The sequence below is a fragment of the Gallus gallus genome, chromosome 1 (genome assembly GCF_016699485.2).
Source record: "Gallus gallus isolate bGalGal1 chromosome 1, bGalGal1.mat.broiler.GRCg7b, whole genome shotgun sequence".
In the NCBI taxonomy this organism is placed as follows: domain Eukaryota; kingdom Metazoa; phylum Chordata; class Aves; order Galliformes; family Phasianidae; genus Gallus; species Gallus gallus.
In genome coordinates this window covers 118,595,476-118,616,485 of record NC_052532.1, presented here as the reverse complement: position 1 = coordinate 118,616,485, position 21,010 = coordinate 118,595,476, and positions in this window count along the sequence as shown.

Here is a 21,010-nt window from a genome sequence, read left to right as displayed (position 1 = left end):
CAGACCCATGGGGAGCTTGCAGTTATGTCCCTTGGAGCTGCTGAGCTCAGGCAGCAAAGGCATTCCAAACACAGCCTGGCACTGCTGTACAGAGCCCAGGTAAGCATGTGGTGGCTGGAGGCTGCACAGTGTCTTCCTTCTTCCAGGCCAGTGGGGGCATAGCCCAAGCGCACAGTGTCCACATCTAGATCCTTGTGGCCCTATAGCATGGCACAGCCCCCATGATTGCCACTGAGCTTCTGACATGCTTTAGTCAAAAGATCTTAAATAAAATGGCTTTCCAGATCTTTTAAACCAAATTCATGGTCACCAGACTTCAGGGAGGCCTATCATCTCTGCCTAAATACCAGTCAGACCGAACCAAAGGTAATTGGCATCTTCATGTTGATGGTATATGCTGCATGAGGACAATAAACTACTTGACAAGCTTGGGAGTGAAAAGGATTGATATTCCCATTTTCCCCAATTACTCATAAATCTAGCTGTCCCTCCGTATCATAGTGCATTTTTTGAAGAGCAAATTAAGGACCTTATCAATATTTTTCCACCCTCCAGAAAACCTTTAGGAAGGTTTCCCCTACCTGTTATCAAAGAACACAGTGAAGAAAATGTCTGTGTGAACCCGCCAAAGCCAGTTCTGGCTTCTGAGTCCCATCCCCTGCTCTGGGGCCAGGCTCCTGGTGCTCAGGCTGCTGAGGGCACCTGGCTCCTAACCCCTGGGGTGGGAATGTGGAAATACCAAAGAATAGTGTACAGAACTACTGCATGCACCCAGAAGTCACCTTTCTGGAGATAATAACCCAAGAGAGACCCTCATAAATGACGAGAGCCATGAAAAAAAAACATGAAAAGCTCTTCTTGCAGGGAAAGGCATCTTTATATGTGTAGCTGATCTAAGAGAAGGTTAAAAGGTGGCTTGATCACAATTTACAAGGGGCTCCACCGAGACACAGATGGATCTCATGTCTTTTTTCCACCAGCTGTTAAAGACTCAGCGCTGGGAAACTGAAACTAGACAGAGTCAGGTTAGAAATGAGGTGTGAATTTTTAACTGTGAGGATAATTAATCACTGAAACAGCTTACTCAGGGATATGAAGTATTCTCTATCACTTGCAGCCTTTAAATACATACTGGAATTCTTTATAAAAGAAGACATGCCAGGTCCCAGACAAGAGTTAGAGGCCTGGTGCAGGACTGCTGACCAAGCCCGTTTACTTTGCCCCTATTGCAGGACACAAACTTAATAGCCATAGTGCATTATCCAGGTTTAAAAATCTCTGGAGGACATTCAGACTGTCTGAACTTAGACGTCTAGCCTCCCTCATTGCCAAAGAAGGCTGTGAGTCTTCTCCAAATGCAGTTTACAGCAGGGTCCATACTAATGCACTCTGAATAGCCACTTTGCACAGCTTTTCCTGAGGCCATTTGTAAGCAAGCATGTCTAGACACCAGGAAACTGGAGACGAGCTCATAACTAGCAAAATGGCAAGCCACCCATATGTCACATTTGCAGGAACACATGCTATGCTCTCTTGCATCCAGAAGCACAGCATACCCTTCCCTGCCCTCCTTGGAGGGGAATAGCAAGTTAATGTGGTAACATCACCCCTAACTGCTCCACCTCCAAGCTCACACTGGTTCACATGCTGCTGGAGTGTCACCAGGAGAGTCTCACCAAATCCGCACTCAGATACTCAACCAGCTTTGGGCTGGGTTCCTCTCACTGCTGGGAAGAGCATCCACTTTAATGGCCTCAGCTGTATACTTAAACAAGGAATTACCACTTTCCAGTTGCTTCTGCTGCAGAAGAATCATAGAATCATAGACTAGTTTGGGTTGGAAGGGACCTTAAGGACCATTCACTTCTAACCCTCATGCCACAGACAGGGTTGACTCCTCTAGATCCAACCTGGCCTTGAACATCCCCAGGGATGGGGCATCCACAGGCTGCCCAGAGAGGCTGTGGATGCCCCGTCCTTGGAGGTGTTAAAGACCAGGTTGGATGGGGCCCTGGGCAGCCTGGTCTAGGATCAGATCTGAAGGTTGGTGGCCCTGCCTGTGGCAGGGGTGGTTGGAACTTGATGATGTTCAGGGTCCCTTCCAACCCAAGCCATTCTATGATTCTATGATCCACAACTTCTCTGGGCAGCCTGTTCCAGTGCCTGAACACTCTTCCCAGAGAAGATTATTTCATTCAAAGGCAGAGTTTACTAGAAATTTTTGGTGAGATAGCAAGAACCAACTGGATTCCAGATACATGCTTAGAAGGGAGAGAAGAGTTCTTCCAGGTGACATTAGGGAAAGTAGCCTCACATCTTCAGTGCCTTCCCCAAACCCTCCATTACTGCTTTGGGAAACAGTAATTCTTTACAGATCTTCACAACTATTTTAACTTTTCTGTGCTTAGCACTTGTTGCCAATTCCTGTTTGAAATGCAAGGAATGAACCATCATAATTTTGGACACATTTGCAAAATACAAAACCAAAAAAATAAATCCTTCTCCAAGCAAAACCCAACAGATTTAATTATTTTTTTTTACTAAACCAGAAAGCAATTCAGGTTCATTACCACACCTCTGTGAAATCTTATTTAGCAAATCTCATCCTGAAGAGCCAATGCTTCTTAGCAGAAAGACAAAGCATTTTAGGTAGCAGATCTGCAATGCACAGTTGTACAACAAAGGCCACTGTGACTGACAGCAGGCTAATCATCTTGCTTGTACATAAAGGTTACAGCACACTCATTTTTATAATTACACATGAAGTGTTGAAAAATTAGGTGCCTGGCAATTAAAAGAATTACAAGAAAAATATGCACTTTATTCAACCAAATCTAATACCAAAAAGAATACAGATTAATTTGATGATATGAACCTCCACTGTTTCCTCTCTGTGGTCTTGGAAAATTGCTTCCCTAGGTTATAAGCTATTTGTTTCATCAGACTTTCCCAAATATTTGTGAGTTCTGCTTGGTACCTGCAACATCAGCCATTGCCATGAATGTTTAGGATTGATACACCCAGGACATCAGCTCGTCCTAACATATTATATATATACATATATATATATACACACATACATACATACATGTGTATTTCAAACACTGTCATGTTACCTAATAAAAGTGCTTCCAGTAACATTTTGACAGAGATGTGACCTTTTCCATTACTGAATGCTATTACATTTTGACTGCTAATGAGCGGCAGAGCTTAGATGTTACCACAAAGAATAAGCGGATATCTCTTACGTGCTGCTCCTCTGCAGTGCCTATCTATGAATCTCAATAATTCTATGGATCTCGATAATTCCTCTGAAGCCAACTGTGCAAGTGAGCAGCTATGGCCATTGGGAGGACTTAGGGAAATGCAGCCTAACTTCACAAAATCAAATAAATTTGTGATGAGTCACTGTCTGACACATCAGCAGTACCCATCACAAGACCAGCCTGGAAGGAGGACTTGCCCACCTCTCCATCAAGCACATATATGAATTAGAATCACACAGCAGTGTAGTTTGATATAGGAAGTGCCTTTAGAAGAATACTCAGGAAAATAATAATATACGATGCAACATTTGCTGACGCTTTGCAATCCACTTGGCAGCATGATGCTCAAGGAGCACAGAAACGGCCAACTTTCAACCATGCCCTTTAAGCAGTTTGCCTGTAGAGACAGTGCATGACTCACAAAGCAGGGCATTCTCAGCTGAGACAGCAGCTTCTGAGTCAGCTGCAAATGTCTGCTGGTAAAGGTGACAGAAAGGTCAATGCAGACACAACTTCAAGCGAAGGAGAAGCTGGTAACAAGTTGAGCTCACCACCTTGGGCAGCACGCTTTGGCTGGAGGTGCTGCAAGACATCCTCCTGGTGCTCCCACTAATCACTGACACAGTGTGTGCATTTCGGACTGCTTTATTAGTCCTTGTGGATACATCCTTCCAAAAACAAGCTCCCCTGGAAAAATAAAATGACACACAGGGCACTACCACAATGAAACTCTCCAACAGTAATTTACTTAACTGCTATCTGCAATAGCACTGAAAAGAAGACCCCAGGAAAATCTTCACTACTGCTCTTCACATTTGGGTTATACCTGTCATTGCAAAAAGCTACTTTTGCTCAGCTTGGCCTATTACTCTCCTTCCAGACTTACTTGCAGAGATCAAGGGTGCTATAGACAATCAGGGCAGATGCTCCAGAGCTATCAGATGACAGCAATCCCCAGCTGATTGCAGTACAGTCCTTGAGTCATTTTGCAGAGGCTTAGGAAGAAGGGAGTTCCCTGAAGCATAGGATATTGCAGTTACCCACCACAATCAGACACTGTGCTGAGAGGCTCTTTTTTCTTTCCACCAAATATGGGGCTCCCATGACTCTGAGAGGACACGGAGGCTCACAGCCTTCTGTGAAACCGATGGGTGGGCAGATCTGCCCATCTGGTCTTGGCTCCCCTTCAGTCAGGCATCCTGAGCTCCATAAATGGATGTCCCCGTGCAGATGACAAAGGCACTTTGGTCACCCCATCAGTCAGGTGTCCTCCCCGGGGTCTGGAAAGTTCCTCCCCATCTCAGGGAAAGGGAGTCTCCAGATCTCGAACAGAGAGACATTCATAACCCATTCCATTGCAGATAACAAAGCCAGAGTAAGAGTGGGAGAAAGGAGGAGGTTTTGCTGCACAGAGATCTGACTTCTGAACACCACAGGGGGCAAGCACAGTTGAAAAGGAGAAACCTGACTGTGAGCCTGAACACCCTGGTATTCATTGGGTTTTCTGATCCTTAACAGCATTTGATGATACATAAAGCTATTTCACAGTTCCTCAGTGCCATTACTCATGTGTTCGCAACCCACGACCATGGGGAGTAATGTATTTTGCTTGCCCATGCAGTGGGATAGCTCATGAAAGCAAAGTGAATTCGATTCTCTCCATCCAGAAGGCACAGCTTTAACCGTCTGTCACCCCCCTCCCAACACACACTGCAACAGAGGGCTTCTTTCTACAAAGCAACATCAGCACATCAAGTAAAGTGAATAAAAGCGAGGGGGGAAATGCCTCTGGCTCTATGGGGTTTTTAAAGCACAGTTGTACTTCAGAGCCTGGAGAAAGCACCGTGCCAGGGAGAGCCCGGGGGGAGCAAAGGGAGAAGAACCGAGGCATCAGCTTGGAGGGGAATTAGTGCTCCCTCTCTCTCTTGCTATTTTCGCTGACTTTAGCTAAGGTAGGTCAAGTCACACATTTCAGTGGCTTCTCTCTGCGGTTTATCAGTTGTTTCAATGGGATGATAATCCAGAGGGTACTACTGCAAACTGCAACACTGTGCATGTTTTGAGTCTGTGCCTGATGTGAAAGAAATGCAGCAGAAGGAAACCTATTGCATCAGAAATCAGGTCTTGTATCTTCTTGATTGTGCATCTGAATCCTTTTCCATGGCCATGCAGTAGAAGTTGGAAGTTTTGTTCCCACAGACCTCTTAAGTAGCGTTGAGGGTTTACCCCAGTATCCAACACTGTGTTCTGGTTTATCCTAGCAGGCAGCTTGGTATCACACAGCATTTGCTCACTCCCCACAGTGGGATAGCGGAGAGTAGGTTGAGATAAAGGCACTTTAATAGAACAGAATAACAGTAATGATAAAAGACATAAAAACCAGGTGATGCACAATGCAAATGCTCACCGCCCACTGACCAGTGCCTTGCTAGTCCTCAAGTAGCAGCAGTCCCCTCCACCTGCTCCCCTGTTTCATTGCTCAGCATGACACCATATGGTACAGGATACCCCTTTGGCCATTTGGGTTCAGCTGTCCCCTCCCAGCAACTCGTACACCCCCAGCCCCTCACTGGCAGGGCAACACGGGAACATGAAAAGTCCTTGGCTCTGTGTAAGCACTGTTCAGCAATAACTAGAACATCGATGTGTTATCATTATTCTCATTATTTGGGGATTGGAACTTGATGATCCTTGGGGTCCCTTCCAACCCAAGCCATTCTGTGATTAGTCATATCATATATCCCAAACAAATCTTACTCCTAAGACCCCAAGATGGTTCTTTCTATCCAACCCAGACTTCAGATTCAATCCCCCACCACCCTTCCTGGACAGGTCTTTTAGGTACATGCAAGGTTTAGAGAATTATTTGTCCCCACACGCTTGTTTCCTTTTTTCCTCCTCCATATTCATGTAATTTATCCCTGAACTCCATCCCACAAATCTCATCTATGCTTGAGACTCAGAAAATTTTGAAATATTCTGTGATTTAGAGGGAATTCAAATCATTTAATGCAAAACCCCTAAATGACTGATGTTACGTGACTTCATTTAAACAAAACACTGTCATAAAATGATATTTCTGATTCACTGCAAACCTTTAAAAATCTTAATAATGAGCCAAAGCATTTCATTTGAGTTGAGTGCTGTTAGGACCTTGAATGCTTTTTCCCAATGCCTTTGGGTCACCCACACGAAGCGATTACACTTAGGTCCATATCCAGTTTGAAGGGCATTTAATCCCCTGCAAACACAGACAGCTGTGTTCGTGCAGTTAACTGCCATCCTACTCTACTGTACACCTCTGGTTATCATTCTGTTTCTTTGCATTTGCTTTTCTCTCACTGGTTGGGTATTTTGTTCGGCCCCCAAATTCACAGAATGTCTGTTTCACGTGGATTAGAGCGAAAAAAAATTCCACTGTTCAATACATCACGTCAACAGAAGGAAACAACGATTCCCACTCTCCTCCAAATACTCTTCTCTACTCTTTCCCACAGCCAGCTAAACTTCGAATCTTGGGGATCTTTCTGTCAATATCTCTGCTGCAGGGAATCTGTGCGAGAGAATACTCAAAGGCGCTAATACAATCAGAAAAGTACTGTGCAAGCTCTGGGCCTCAGAGACGGTGCTCAGTATTTGCATTGCTGTTTCAAGAAGATTTTTCAAATCATAGACCTTGAAATATGCTGTTTGCAAATAAAACTGTTTTCCACCGTCCTGGGAATAGGGGTCAAGAGAAAAGCTAATGGCGGCCTTACGAATTATACACGCAAAATAAACATCCCTCACATGCAAAGCTGTTCTCAAGAGATCATTTCATTAACAGATGCACAGTCTGAATTTCTTGGTCCTGATTTCCAGACAGGAACCCAAACAGCCACTATGAGTCATGCAGGCTTCTCAAACTTCTGTTATCATCAGTGAATCTCAGCAGCCTGAGAGGGGTATTTGGAGGACTCCACACACTGCCTCTGACATACAGCTTTGCCTCACACGTTTCACCTTGCTTCTCCTCCAGAGGCCAGAAAGGTGAGGCCATTCAGTCTAACAGCATTGTGGCTTCAGATGCAGTCACAGTAGGAGGAAGGGGGCTGAGCAGGAACTCCTAGTGTAGTTTAAGGGGAAGTATCCTGTGTTCTGGGATCCTAGTCTGAAAGGACCATATGAAGTACACGACGACTTCATCTAAGCTCTAATGCCACACCAAGTGAGAGCCACTACTCTGGCACGACAGGTATGAAAGCTGCTCCAAAAGTAATGCCTCCTATTTTATTATGCTGGTCCACAACGTCAGAGGTGGATGTTGGTGGCATGGAAGCAGAGGTTGAACCTTCCCATCAATATCCCATTACATTTTGTTGCTGTGTGACAGATGGCAGCAGAGGGGCACACTGACACAATGCCATCTGACAGGGAAGTGCATATGAAGAATAGGTGTGTCGTTGAATTAACTCGTGGAGAAAATGGCACCCACTGACATTCATTGACACTTGCTGAATGTTTATGGACAACAACCAGTGGACATGAACACAGTGAGGTGGTGGGTAGTGTGTTACAGCAATGGTGACATCAACAGTGGGTCACTCCTGCTGGTGCAGGTTTTTACAAGTGTGGCATGCAGGGTCTCATTCATCGCTGGCAAAAATGCACAGCTCACAGTGCTGACTGTATTGAAAAAATAGTGGAAGGCTTAAGATGGCTCTGGCGTGAGTGGATCACAAGGAGCACCTTGAGAAAAGCTGCTCAGTAAAACAGAAAGCTTTCTCAATTGAAATCAAACCCACAGTTATTTTGGAGGCCACAATAACTGCTAAGCCCAAACTTTGTCACCAGGCTTTACTCTCTGACCACCCTACTACATCCTTTCCTTCAGTTCAGTAAAAGAGATAGCAAAAGTAAAACTAAAGTTAAGCTATTGTAATGAGGGCCTGGAAAAGACAGTAGTTTCATTGTGCCACAATTGCTAATGGCCCATTTTGTAGAAATGGGCATATTGCCCCATGGAGCAATAAGCTCAGCGGCTTTCTAGTCATTACTACAACTCAGCTCCTCAGCAAAATAGCAGTGATCCATAGACACATCCTCCATACAGGCATGAAAATTAGACCATGGAGCTTTTAGTCCCCTTTTCTCACTCCTCAGCTCCCAGAAGCCACACAAGCAAAGTGTACAGAGTTCTGATTCCTCCTTCAAGTTGCTTTACACCACTCACTTCAACCAAGGCAGTCTTAAATCACCCTTCTGAGAAGGGAAGGTATCAAGCCTACAATTTTCCTATCATCCAGCAAGGTTTCCTGACCTTCCTCAGATTAGCACCTCCATGGTTCATCTGAACAACAGGGGCAGCAATTTAGACAGGCAAAGGCCTCTGACTCACAGCTACATGCCACTGGCATGGTGGTAATGCAGGACAGGCTGAGGAGAAGAGCGATGGGGCCCATCCCAGGATATAATGCCTTCCCATCCCTCTGCTCATGTGCTGTTAAAGTTGTAATGTTAATGTTCCAATCCTGAAAACACATATATTCAAGAACGAGCCCAACCAGGCACTACAAGGGCTTTCTTTTCAGCAACTCTGAATCCCACACCAGTCTTTCATGGCAGGCCAGTGTTTACCACTCTTGACTTGTCATTGCAGGTAGTGGCAGTAAATTATAGTACGCAGTCAGAAAAGTAAGAGCTGTAGGAGGAAAAGGCAAATAAGGTAGCAATATGGGGACAATATGTTTTCACTCATGAGGAATGTCTGGCTGCAAATTTCCCAGGTAGCTGAAGTAAGAGATGCTTGGTATCTTAACCTTGGGAGTGTACTCAACACAGTCCTGCAGCCTTTGTTAGCATGTATTATCCCAGTGACTTCCCATCATTTCTTGGAAGACAGAATCAGGCCCACCGGCTGCATCTGTCAGTGCTCAAGCTTCATTACGTAGAATAGGATCCAAACAGGCATCTCAATTAATCACACTCATGTATTAGTAAGTAATTCATTAATTCAATAAATTGCTCCAGGCCATGGCATAATCAGTCATGTCATAGATTATAACAAAATCACAAACCAAAGTGTTAAACATGGGCCTATCCTTGCTGATCCATCATCTGTAGTTATCGTTCATGGCAGAGCAGGTATACTTTATATACTTTAAGACAGGTGGCATGGAAAATTAATCATCTTAATTGTGCAGATTTCCTCTATCAGATCTGCTGATTGAGTAATATAAAATCTAAGCTGCATAAAATTCAGGAGCAGGCCAACTCAGAGAAATAAACATTGTCAAGATCTGCTCACTGATAGCCAGCAAATGCTCCACTTGATAAATGGGGACTTACCTGCACAGTAACAAGTAATTTCTCATCCCCTAACCCACAGGCACTGGGTGGGAAGGTGCTGCAGGGACTGAGAGCAGCCACAGCCACAGCCACAGCTGGAGCCCTGGGAGCACACACTGAGCAAAGTCCTCCTGCACTGCCAACAGGGTATCCCACTTACCTTCATCACCCTCATTTCTATTGTCTATTCCCACATAGGTGATTCCAATCAATAGGTTTCACTCATTTAGCCCAACCCTCCTAGTGATGACTTCAGGACAAAGAGAAAGCTATACATCACGGAGCCTGAAGAATAGAGCTGGAAGAGACCTCAGCCCCCAGTGTCCAATTAACCACATCTAACTTAGTGTTAACAGGTGCCCATCTAGTTTCTTCTTATAGATCTCCAATAGTATCATCCTCAGGAAATGTATTCTAGTCCTTCATTTCATCTATGCTTAGAAACTTAAGTTCATTACTTTTCGTCACGTTTATTGCTCACTTGGAAACAAAGGCTGCTCCCTTGCTTTCCATGCCAGCCTTCCGCGTGTTTGAAGCTTGCTGCCCTCTTCCCAATTCAGTTCCTCTTCTATGCTCATGATTGAAACTGTGTGATATTTTTAGCTGCATTTCCCTTCCCTAAACAGGAAAAAAAACTAGACTTAGATAGAACAAGACTTCCTGTAGATTTAAACTGGTGTCATCAAGTTGGCTAAGACAGGCAATTAACTTTTAAATTAAGTTAAAACTAGAAGGAAAAGGGAGAGAGAAAAAGAGAAAGCTTTAAAAAAAATTGCTGAACACAACAGAAAAAAAATAACTCATTCCTATTGACAGACCTTTCATTTTATACTATTTTTAAGTGAAGGATATGGAATTTAAGCTACAATGCAAGCAAGAATATATTTGCTGATTTCTCCTATTTCTGCAAGTGAATTAAGTTATGAGTTACATAGCATAGTTACAAAAGGTCAGAAGAAGATGCATTTGTGAGCAGAAATTGAAAGAGCTGTATGAAAATTGCAAAATTAACTGTTCAGACAAAAAACAAGGGGGGCTCATTTTCTTCACGAAAAGTTTTCTCACAATTTGACCATTTGTACTTAACTGAATAGCACTTAGTTGCCCACAGTTGTAGATAGTATTTAGAGGCCATGTTATTACCTGCATAGATGTGTGTTACTGTTCTCCTCTGCTTAATTTTAAGAGCATATGTGCCATCCAGTCAGGAATAAGACAAATAAATGAACAACTGATTCATTGTGATGGGGCTCACAAAGTACATTCGTAGTGCAAATCTGTGACTGCAGTTTGCATCATATGTCCATTATGAGGTGCATAGTTCTTTACATAACTAAAGCCATTACATTCACAGATTAAATAATTACACCTCTGGTGTGCCAGGTCCCACATGGTTAGGATTAATGTTTGATCAGGTAGTTTACAGCTACAACAATAGGCCTTGCTCTCAGAAGTGTGTCTACGTGCTCCACCTGCTCATAAATCAATTCCAAGCCTTTTGTGGTCTTTCATAACAAGAGATGTTTTAAGTTGTCAGAAGCAGCATGGGAGTACCAAAGTCCTAATCCTGGGAAGTGCTGCATACTGCCCATGAGCTGTAGAGAAACCCCTGCTGCTGCTGAAAGCTTTCAGCAAGACGGGAGAGTTAGCTCTCTGCAAGACTGAGTCTTTCTCAAAAAGGAAAAGGTCAGAAGGACAATTATTTTGATGTGTTAGGTTGAGTATGAACTCAGTAGATATTAGATGCTTTCCTGCCCCTGCATCACCGTTTTCTTCAAACTGAGAGCCAGTGCACTAAGGGTAAGATTCATCACAAGAGTCTGTCTACGATTCCAGACTAAACTCAGCAGGTTTTGTCCCTGTGTAGTCAACTGAGATAGATGGGCATACTCTAGAGGGCAACACATTCTGCCCTGAAACAGATGATGGAAATACATGAAGTAACTCCCCAAAGCCTGCTTTAGACTACACATCTAGCTTTGCAGTGGTTTAGATTTAGCAATGAAAAACTTCTGTGAAAATGAAAATTTAATTATTTACCAAGCAAAGACCAGGCTTTATTTGAATGAAGCACAGTCAGTGCTCTGAGCAGTAGCATGCACCACACAGGTAAGGCTGATTCTAATGTTAGGGATGGCAAGTAGTCACGTAACAGTGTAGTTAGTCCCTGAGATACCACTGCTTAGATCATAGATATATCCAGAGCACCTTCTGGTTATGGTACACTGTTTCAGTGCTAACCAGGTAAACACAAGCTCCCAGACCTAGGAAGAACGGTGCATCTAAGTTTGCCAACACTACTGTGATTCAGGCCTTCTTCACGGTTCAAAAATTAAGTGATGAAGGCTTTCTGATCTTCCAACACAAATAAGAAGTTTTGCTTTTTCATGCAACTGATCAAGATCCAAGCAGGACTGTTCTCTGGTTGTTCCTCAAAATCAGTGCAAGGTCACAAAGAACAGTGCATGACAGTCTAACAAAAGGGCCTGTTGAAATATCACCAGCCAGTCATTCACTCCTCTGGGGAACAAGTCCAAGCAACTTGTCACTGATGTGCAATATTGCTAGATTTCTGCCTATCTTCTGATTTGCCCATCAGGTTGAAAGAAGAGCCAATTCCCACCTCTTTCCCCTGAGATGTGTCCATTACATGACTTTCTGTAACACCCACACCAGCACTGTAGGGGTGAATAAAACTGCTGTGTGCTGTTGACATTCTCCATCACTACTAAACACTATGGCTGTCCCTATAGCAGAAGTGCAGATCCTCTTGTATTCTCCATTGTTCTTAGTGCTGCACAGTCCACGCTGTCAGCCACAGTTAACTATCCAGACCCCAATAATCTATAGCAGTATTTCACATGTTCATGCTAGAGTGGGGAGAGCAGAACTATCCTTTTGAGAGACTGTTCTGTTAATCAAATAAGCTTTCGACTCTGCAGTCACCCGAGAAGAACAAGCAAGCATCCCTTGTAAATCACTGCACACCAGTTGAGCTAGAAACCCTCATTTTCACTCATGCACTGTAACAGAGTTTACACCAGTCAAGGAAGACACGCTAAGAACAGAACTGACAAAATTTGCCCTGAGTATGGTGAGAAAAGATGCCCAGCCTTCTTTTCCCCGTTCTCAGTATTTTCCACCAGCATGGTTATTCAGTGACAGTGACAGCAGCTGTGGATGCAGACTGCCCTGCTACAACTGGACTGATAAGCACAGGCTGCTTACCTTCGCTGTCAAAGTTTTCTTTCTTCTTTTTTGTAATATTGCTTATTTAGCACTTTGTCCAGATGGCAGCTGGATGACTTCTGTGCCTTGAGAAAAACACAGAGTGAGCCGCTCCTGTAAATTCCATTATCATTGAAATGGTGACAAAAGACTCGGGACTTGCAGGAAATTCTGCTGTCTGAAAAAGCCGATCTGCAGAAGGACTAATGACTTGAACTATAAAAAATAATTGTGATTGTAAGATTCAGAATGGATTATAAATAGTATTCAAGACAAATGCACGCTAAATGGTCTCAGTATGATTATCCACAATAAAAAATATTGACAATTTTTACACCTATTAAAAATACAGAGATAAAGTGTTCCCACAAGTGATTCTAGAGCATTACTTTTATGCATTTATATTACACCTGAATAATCTATTAATTCTAAATTCAACAAGAGAAAAAAAAAGTTTGGAATGATCCGAAGTTGCAAACATCTATATTACAATGTAGAGCTTAAAAAAATGAGAATTGCTTACAGTATCTTCAGAAAGATCTTCCTTGGATCTAACGCTATTTGATGTCAACGGGAAGGCTCCTCTAACTAGTCTTTTGGAGGCTCAAAAACACTTTGCAGTCTTCAGAATCAAAGGGAAAGTCTTGCCTTTGGACAGAAGCAGCTTGGCACAACACAAAAGCTGCGTAATAAAATCAAAAGCAAGATGTCCTTTTCTGAACAGCAGGAATTTTCTTCTAACTTTTGTAGCCTTAGACTGGTGAGGTGGAGTCTGCAACCAGAAACTGAGTTTTGGGCTGGATGTGGATGAGCAAAAGCCAGGAGCTGCAGATCTGGACTCTCCTGAGCCCAGAAGATCATAGAATCACAGAATGGTTTGGGTTGCAAAGGACTCCAAAGCCTACCCAGTTCCAGCCCCCTGCTGTGGACAGAGCTGCCATCCACCAGTGCAGGTTGCCCAGGACCCACATAGGATGTCACCACACAGGATCAGGAGCATGCATCCACTTTAGCTTCCCTGAGAAAAGAACACCAATGGCTTTTCTCATAAAAACATTGTTGCTTATCTACTTCAGGTACACACAGCTGGAACAGGGCCACCGTTGGCTCTGTGGATGTATGTTGTCAGCCCATCTTTTGCTGCAAAGATGGGTGTTTTGTCTCTAAATGAAACCAAACTATGAACCGTTCAGAGTTGCATGAAACAATGGCAGTGCTCACAAATGGTCCACCAAAGCTAAATTGATGGGTTTTGTATAGCCCTAGCTAAAAGCTACGGTTGTGTCACTGAAATAGTGGGTATCCATAATCACAAATTTCTCACCAGTCCAGATAGTTTCCTCTCAAATAAACTGCTTCTAGGTAATTAAAAGGACAGAATAATAATAATTAAAAAAAAACTTTCCTAGCGTAATTAGAGTTGCTCAAACTAATGGCCCAAGGAATTCCCAAATACCCTGATGCCCTCTTAATTGCAGCTGAGCAGCTATAATGTTAAAAACCAGTTCCAGCTAACTAAAGGCTGGAGGGTAGACAAGCTGTAAGATTCATCTTGCTAGAAAACCTGCCAAGGCCAAGCAGTGAAGGTGACAGCTGCATTCAGCACCATTTCCCCAGTCTGCAATAAAGTTGACAAATTAAATGACATTTTAAACAAGAAATCTTGCTTGAGTATTTGTGCAAAAATATGCCACAATTTACTTCTGGAAATGAATATCTTGCTAAGACTGAGAAAATGGCTATGCCAAGGGATAAAAAGCCCAAATAATTTAAAAGCAAAGAGCCGACTTCCCTGTATGCACCCCTTTTCTCATTAAATATGAAGGACAAAGACCAATTCTTCCTGGAGTACTAACACGTTCCTAACTTGAAGTAGATGGTTTCAGTGGGATACCTTCTACGTTAGGAATACGTTTAAGCAACCCAGTAAGACCAGGGATGATTTTTCAAATAATTTCAGCACACTAACAGCTATAAAAAGGATTTGAGAAATAGAAGTTCAAAGAAAACCCTAAAGTTTCTAGATTTGGGGGCTAAAAATGGATCATCCCCCAAACTAAAGCTTTCAAAAGGACTCAGAAGTCAGTTCCGTAACGTAGCGCTTAAAAGGACTGTCTCAGGCATTTCATAAAATGTGGCCATAAGGACGCCAAATGCCATATCTTTGCACAATATTTGGCTAATAGGTGAACAAATATCCCTTCCATAATGTTCACATGTTCTTATGTTTAAACTACATTCACAAATAAGACCTGTGATCACCTCCCACCTTAAGAGCTAAACACTGCACCATGGCATGGTAGGCAGGTAATGTTTTAGGGCTTGCTACTTTCTAGAATCATAGAATAGAATCATAGAATCACTAATGTTGGAAAAGACTTCTAAGATCATCTAGTCCAACTGTCCACCTACTACCAATGTTGCCCACTAAACCACTTTCCTTAGTACCACATCTACACAGTTCTTGAACACCTCCAGGAACGGTGACTCCACCACCTCCCTAGGCAGCCTGTGCCATTGCTTCACCGCTCCTTCTGAGAAGTTTTTTCCTAGTATCCAACCCAAACTTCCCCTGGCATAACTTAAGGCTACTCTTTCTTGTCCTGTTGAGTGACCATTTAGATGGTCACTCACTGAATTTGACATGAAACACATATTTCAGCTTACACAGAGCTTTTCATACTAGTGGGTTTGCAAGTGGAGTGGTGGGGAAGGATGAAGTTTGGGGATCCCTGGTACAACAGACTGACATACTGGGTCAAGCCCAGCACAGGCCGGAGAGGCTGGGAGAGCTGGGGCTGCCCAGTCAGGAAATGGAATGCTCAGGCTGCCCACAGCTGTCTAATGTTGATTACAGAGAATCAGAGACAAGCTTTTCTCAGGTGTGCACAGTAAAAGGGCAAGAGGCAATAGGCACAAGCTACAGCAGATAGACAGAGAACACTTCTCAATGAGGGTGGTCATGGAAGCAGTGCACAGGAAGGTTGTGGGATTTCCAGCCTTGGAAATACCCAAATTCATACAGACAAGGCAATGAGCAACCTGGTCTTATATTCAATTTGTCTCATTTCAAGTAAAGGGGTGAGAACAATCTCCAAAAGACCCTTTCAACTATATAATTCTTTGATTGTAGAATTCTCTCTATGCAAGGATTTAAATGGAAATAAATCTTTAGCGGATGCCATCAAAGCATTTTCTGGTGGTATTTGCATATGGATGTTCTTATTTGCATATACAGAAATTCTTGGGTCTTAAGCAGTAAGCAGGTTCTAAAATTTCCTTTTCCAATCTTAATTGTGTTCTCTATCATCAAAATGAGAAATAATAGCTGGCAAGAAAACATTTACTTTTATTGATGCTGAGATACAGAATGGTATTTTCTCTTAAAATAAGAATATCTTTTCCTCCAAAGTCGCTGTTCGAATATATGTTTGTATATGGATATCTCTCTGCAATTACAGGAGGGAAAAATACAAAAGCAAGCATTACGCGGGACAATTCAAAAAAAATAATTAAAAATAAATCTTTTTCACAGCCAGGTTATATAATATCCCAATAACTAAGGGTCCTGTATCTAGACCCAAGAATGCATTAACCTGCGCAGCAAGCATGGTGCTACTTTTCTCTTTTACTTTAAAAAGAAAGAAAATGCATTCCACGTTTTGGATTCAGCCAATACATTTGGAGGTTGTTTTTTTTTTCCTGCTTCCTATGCACTCTCTGTCCAAAGTGAGAAGTATTTCTTGGTGGCTCAGACAGTAAACAGTACAAAACTGAGACTCTTTTGAAGGCATAAAGAAGTAAGAAAGGCAGCCATGCCTTTGGTGAGAGTCCAGCTGTGCTAGCATCCTGCCTTCAACAGCAGCCAGAAGCGGACACCCAAAGTAATGGAGGGACATTTAAGTTACTTATCCTTGATACTTCTCCAGCCTCCACCAATGTGCAGCTCAGGGATTTCCGAGCCAGAGGTGTTTCCACGCAGGGAGGAGGCTCCACAGACTTTACTTCCATTACCTTCTCCCAGAGGTCCTTCCCAGGGGTCCACACCAGCCTTCAGCGTAACCCCACGTCCCCACTCCTGAGTGCTACTGGCCAGCTCAGCGTGCCAGTTTCAGGCACAAAATCAGGACTGTCGATTTCCAGGATGTATCACTTTTAATGACGTTTCTGATCTTCTTGATTTATTGTCCCTTAACCAAAGCAATGTCTTTCTGCAGTTCTGCACAGTCAGCTCTCACCCTGAAAAACACAGCATCATCAGTACAATTTTTTCAATAGTCTACATTCACCCACTTTTAAGGAGTATTACTCATAAATGAATTTATAGATTCATGTAAATTCACATTCATATTCATAAATGAGTTCATCAGTTCATGTGCTGAATTGCACAGGTCTCTGCAAAAAGCATTCCCCACCTTTAGTAGTAACCTCTCTCCATTGGAAGAACAGGGTATTTCTATGCTCTGTTGCCTATCTTTTACACAACCGTTTAACCTTTACAAGGTCTTCCTTCTTGACCTATGGCTGCCTAGTTTCCTAAAGGGACCTTTGTTGAAGTCAAAAGACTTGGAAGTTCATGTGGATCGTATCAATCAGATCTCCTGCAGCTACATGCTGGGAAGACCAATTGGTGGCATAACTCTAGACACAGCAATTTCCTCAGCGTGTAATATTCACTCAGCCTTCCTTTGATGCTGCTCCACAGATCTGCTTGGCACAGCTGTCTTTCTCTTATCATATTTTCCCTAGTCCCCATAAAAATCAGCATTCTGTTGACTCCCTCAGAGGCAATAGAAACAGTGGGGTTTTCCAAGAGAAGCCCTGTCCCACAACCCCAGGAGGGATGCTCCTTCCTGGTGTTCCCCAGGACACTGGAATGAGCAGCAGCACATCAGTGACTCAGTGCAGCAAAGAATATATTATTCTCAACACAGTGAAATTATCAGCAGTCATACACACACCTAGGATTGTTCACTGTGATATAATCAAGTGCCCAAGCACAACAGAAATGCCAGTATGAGCACACACCAGTGAACTACAGTTCATACAGTACTGTCATACTAGGCAAGTATTTAGCAGAAAAGTGCAGGAAAAAAGAAAGATATCTGAAATAAATGAAATGCTTTATCTATGGGCACAGTCTTCTCTCACAGTGAGCACGTTCCAGCTGGCACAAGTGACATACGATGTCATGGTAACACATACATACGTTCACCTGTAGCAAGAGCTCAGCTGCAGAGTGTGGACAAGCTGCCCACGGACCAGTATAATCCTAATCTGTCTTCTTCCATGGTGGGGAAAAAATGGTTTCACTGTTTGGGAGACTGAAAGTTTTTGTGCTGCAATACGAAAATTTAAGGAGATTCGTTATATATCCCTATGGATTTAAAGAAGATGCACTTCCTTGCCTCTGGAATAATTCTGGACTCAAAAAATGTCTCTTGCTCTAATCCATCTTTCTGGCAACAAGACCGGCCCTCTATCATTACCCTAATGCTGTCAATTACTTTCAGTTAAAGCCATCTCCTTCTCATTAATGTCAAGAAAACATAAGCTCCTCTTTTTCTCCTGAATTCCCCTTGCAGAGGCAGGTTTTTCCTATGACAGGGTGTGTGCCTGAACCCAGCCTATGGGAATTGCTGTAACGGGGCTGTCACCACCCAGCTGCCTAACCACTGCTGCTGCCTAAGAGCAGAATGGATGAAGAAAAGGAGTTTCATCCCTGTTTGCTCAAGGTGGGGATTAGGGATTGTGAAGTTTTTTTTTTTCCCCGTTGTAAACCAACAGGCAGTATAATCCTATCAGCATTTGTATTCTTGCACTGGCTCATGCCTCCTTCAGCGGCCTGTATCTTCCATTGACAACGACTGAAACTCACCGGCCTGCAAATGTAGCATGCATGTTCCTGAGGTGGTCCTTCCACACCCCTACAACTCACCCCATCCCGCTGCTTCTGTGTATCTCACCCTCACCTCCCACAGCAGCCATGCCAGATATATACATATCGAGCATATATATACTGGGTTACAGAGGAGCCCTGATGTTGGCTGGGTGGGGCATTTCTTCAGCAGGGCAAACTCAAGATTCATCCTTTCTGGTTTTTACCGCCAATCACAGAGGGGGAAAGTAGGGCTAAGAGAAACGGTTTTGCAAAGCATTTAAGCTGCCCACCCACAGCATGCATGCAGCGTGCGTATTCAGGTCAGCATACTATTTCCTATGAGTCACGTTCAGCTGTGCCATAGCTGCGTATTTTAGTCAGAGTGATCTTCTCTGGAGTCTGTGCCGTGTGGAGGCTGACGGTGTCCAAATTGGTTCTGCTGTATTGGAATTTGCTCCTTTTGAGTACTGTGACTCAGTATAATCCTACAGAATCAAGCCCTTTCTGCACATCATTCCCTCTGAGCTAATTAAACAGTTAAAACCCCTGCCTATGATATGGAGTAGCAGCACCAGCGTGACAGCAGTAATAAGACAACACCGAGATGGGTGACATGGCTCAGATTCAGCTGCACCACCATCAGCTGACTGAGCACTTTGCTGAGGGAAAATGCCAAGGCTTCCCTTCATAATGCCAGCTCTCCTGCCAGCTTCAAGTTCTTCTTGCAGCATACCTCAGGCAGCAGTATGACCACCATTTCTGACTGCCCATGGATACAGGGCCTCGCAAGGTCTTTCCCAGGGCATGTTGCCTGGATAGAGCATGGAGGCTGCTCACCCAGCTGCGTGCCAACGCCACCAGCACCTCACACCCCACAGCTCAGCGAAAGCCACAGCTTGGGGGCCACCAATACCTATGTTGTCCCATCATCAAGGGCTACAACTCCAAAAACAGTGAAACCCTATGTTGATGGCCCCTCTGGCTTGCTTTGGTCCCACAAGCACTGTGGAGCCTACTCTCTAGCTGCTCACAGGAGTTTTCTGGATCTTCAAGACTTGTCCAACCCTCTGAAAGCCCACACCTATGGACTTCACTGCTCCTGGTGCATGCCAAAATTTCTTCCACGCTAAGCAAAGGATGAGAAGAGGCAGGGAGAGCAGAGCAAAACAGAGAGGAAGACCTGCCTGTTTACAAGATGGCAGCTTTGTTTGCCTTGTGACTGAACCAAGTTGGAAGGGACCCATAAGGGTCATTGTGTCCAACTCAATTGCTGATGGCAGCCACTGTGGGAAGTCCATGCCTGCTGCAGACAAAGGCAGAAGCAGCAGAACAGTGCTGTGCTCCCAGCGAATGCTGCATCAGAGGCACAGCCCATGAGTGAGTTTGCATTAAATGAGTAGGCGCATCGCATGGGATTACAATTAACGTTGGAAGGAGATCCAAGAATTTGTAAAAGTTTAAAGCGATGCCTGTCATGTAATATTCTCTTCAACTTAAATTATATCAAAAATCTGGAGCATGTGCTTAATAAGTGAGAGCAGAATTAATCCCCTAGCTGTCAGCACAGCCGCTCTGAAATGGTGACTTACAACTAATTGCATTTCCTTTTAAAGCCTTGTTGCAATCAGTTAGTCTCTGCCCCAGCTCACGCTGATAGAAACCAAGGCTGTGATGTGAGATTACATAGACAACGCTGTGGGGGTATTTACATCTGCTAACACAGCAACTCAAAAGAAGAGGCTGGTCTCCTCACGTTGTCCATGGGAATACGTACACTCCCTCAGAGCACTTTAACTGTGGCATGCTGGATGGCCCACTGAAGGAGACTCTCCTCAGCAGGGAGACAGAGCTCCTTAACGAGCCACTTGTGTCAGGATAGACCCTGCTGGATGGAGCCAGGATCTCCATACCCACACACAGCAGCCATGAGGAATAGCAAAGAACCAGCGCTATGCAGCCCTCTGTGTCTGAGAACAGGCATACAGAAATTTCTGTCTTTAATGCAGCCTTACTCCCAACAGCACTGCTCAGATCTGTTCCATGTTGATCCCCACTCTTCAACCCAGTGATTTACAGCAGCTGTCACCACAAACCAGTCATGCCATATCATAGCAATGAGAGCTGGATAGGAGACTTCACAGATCTGATTTGCGGTTTTTCAGGGAACCTCTATTGCCTCCTAATAGAGGAGATTATACTAGGAGGAGCTACAACAGAGTATAAGCATACGTCTTTGTTGGGTGTTTTTAATAACGTCGTGTTTCTGGAGACATTATGTGACTGAGGCAGTCCAACAATCTAAGACAAA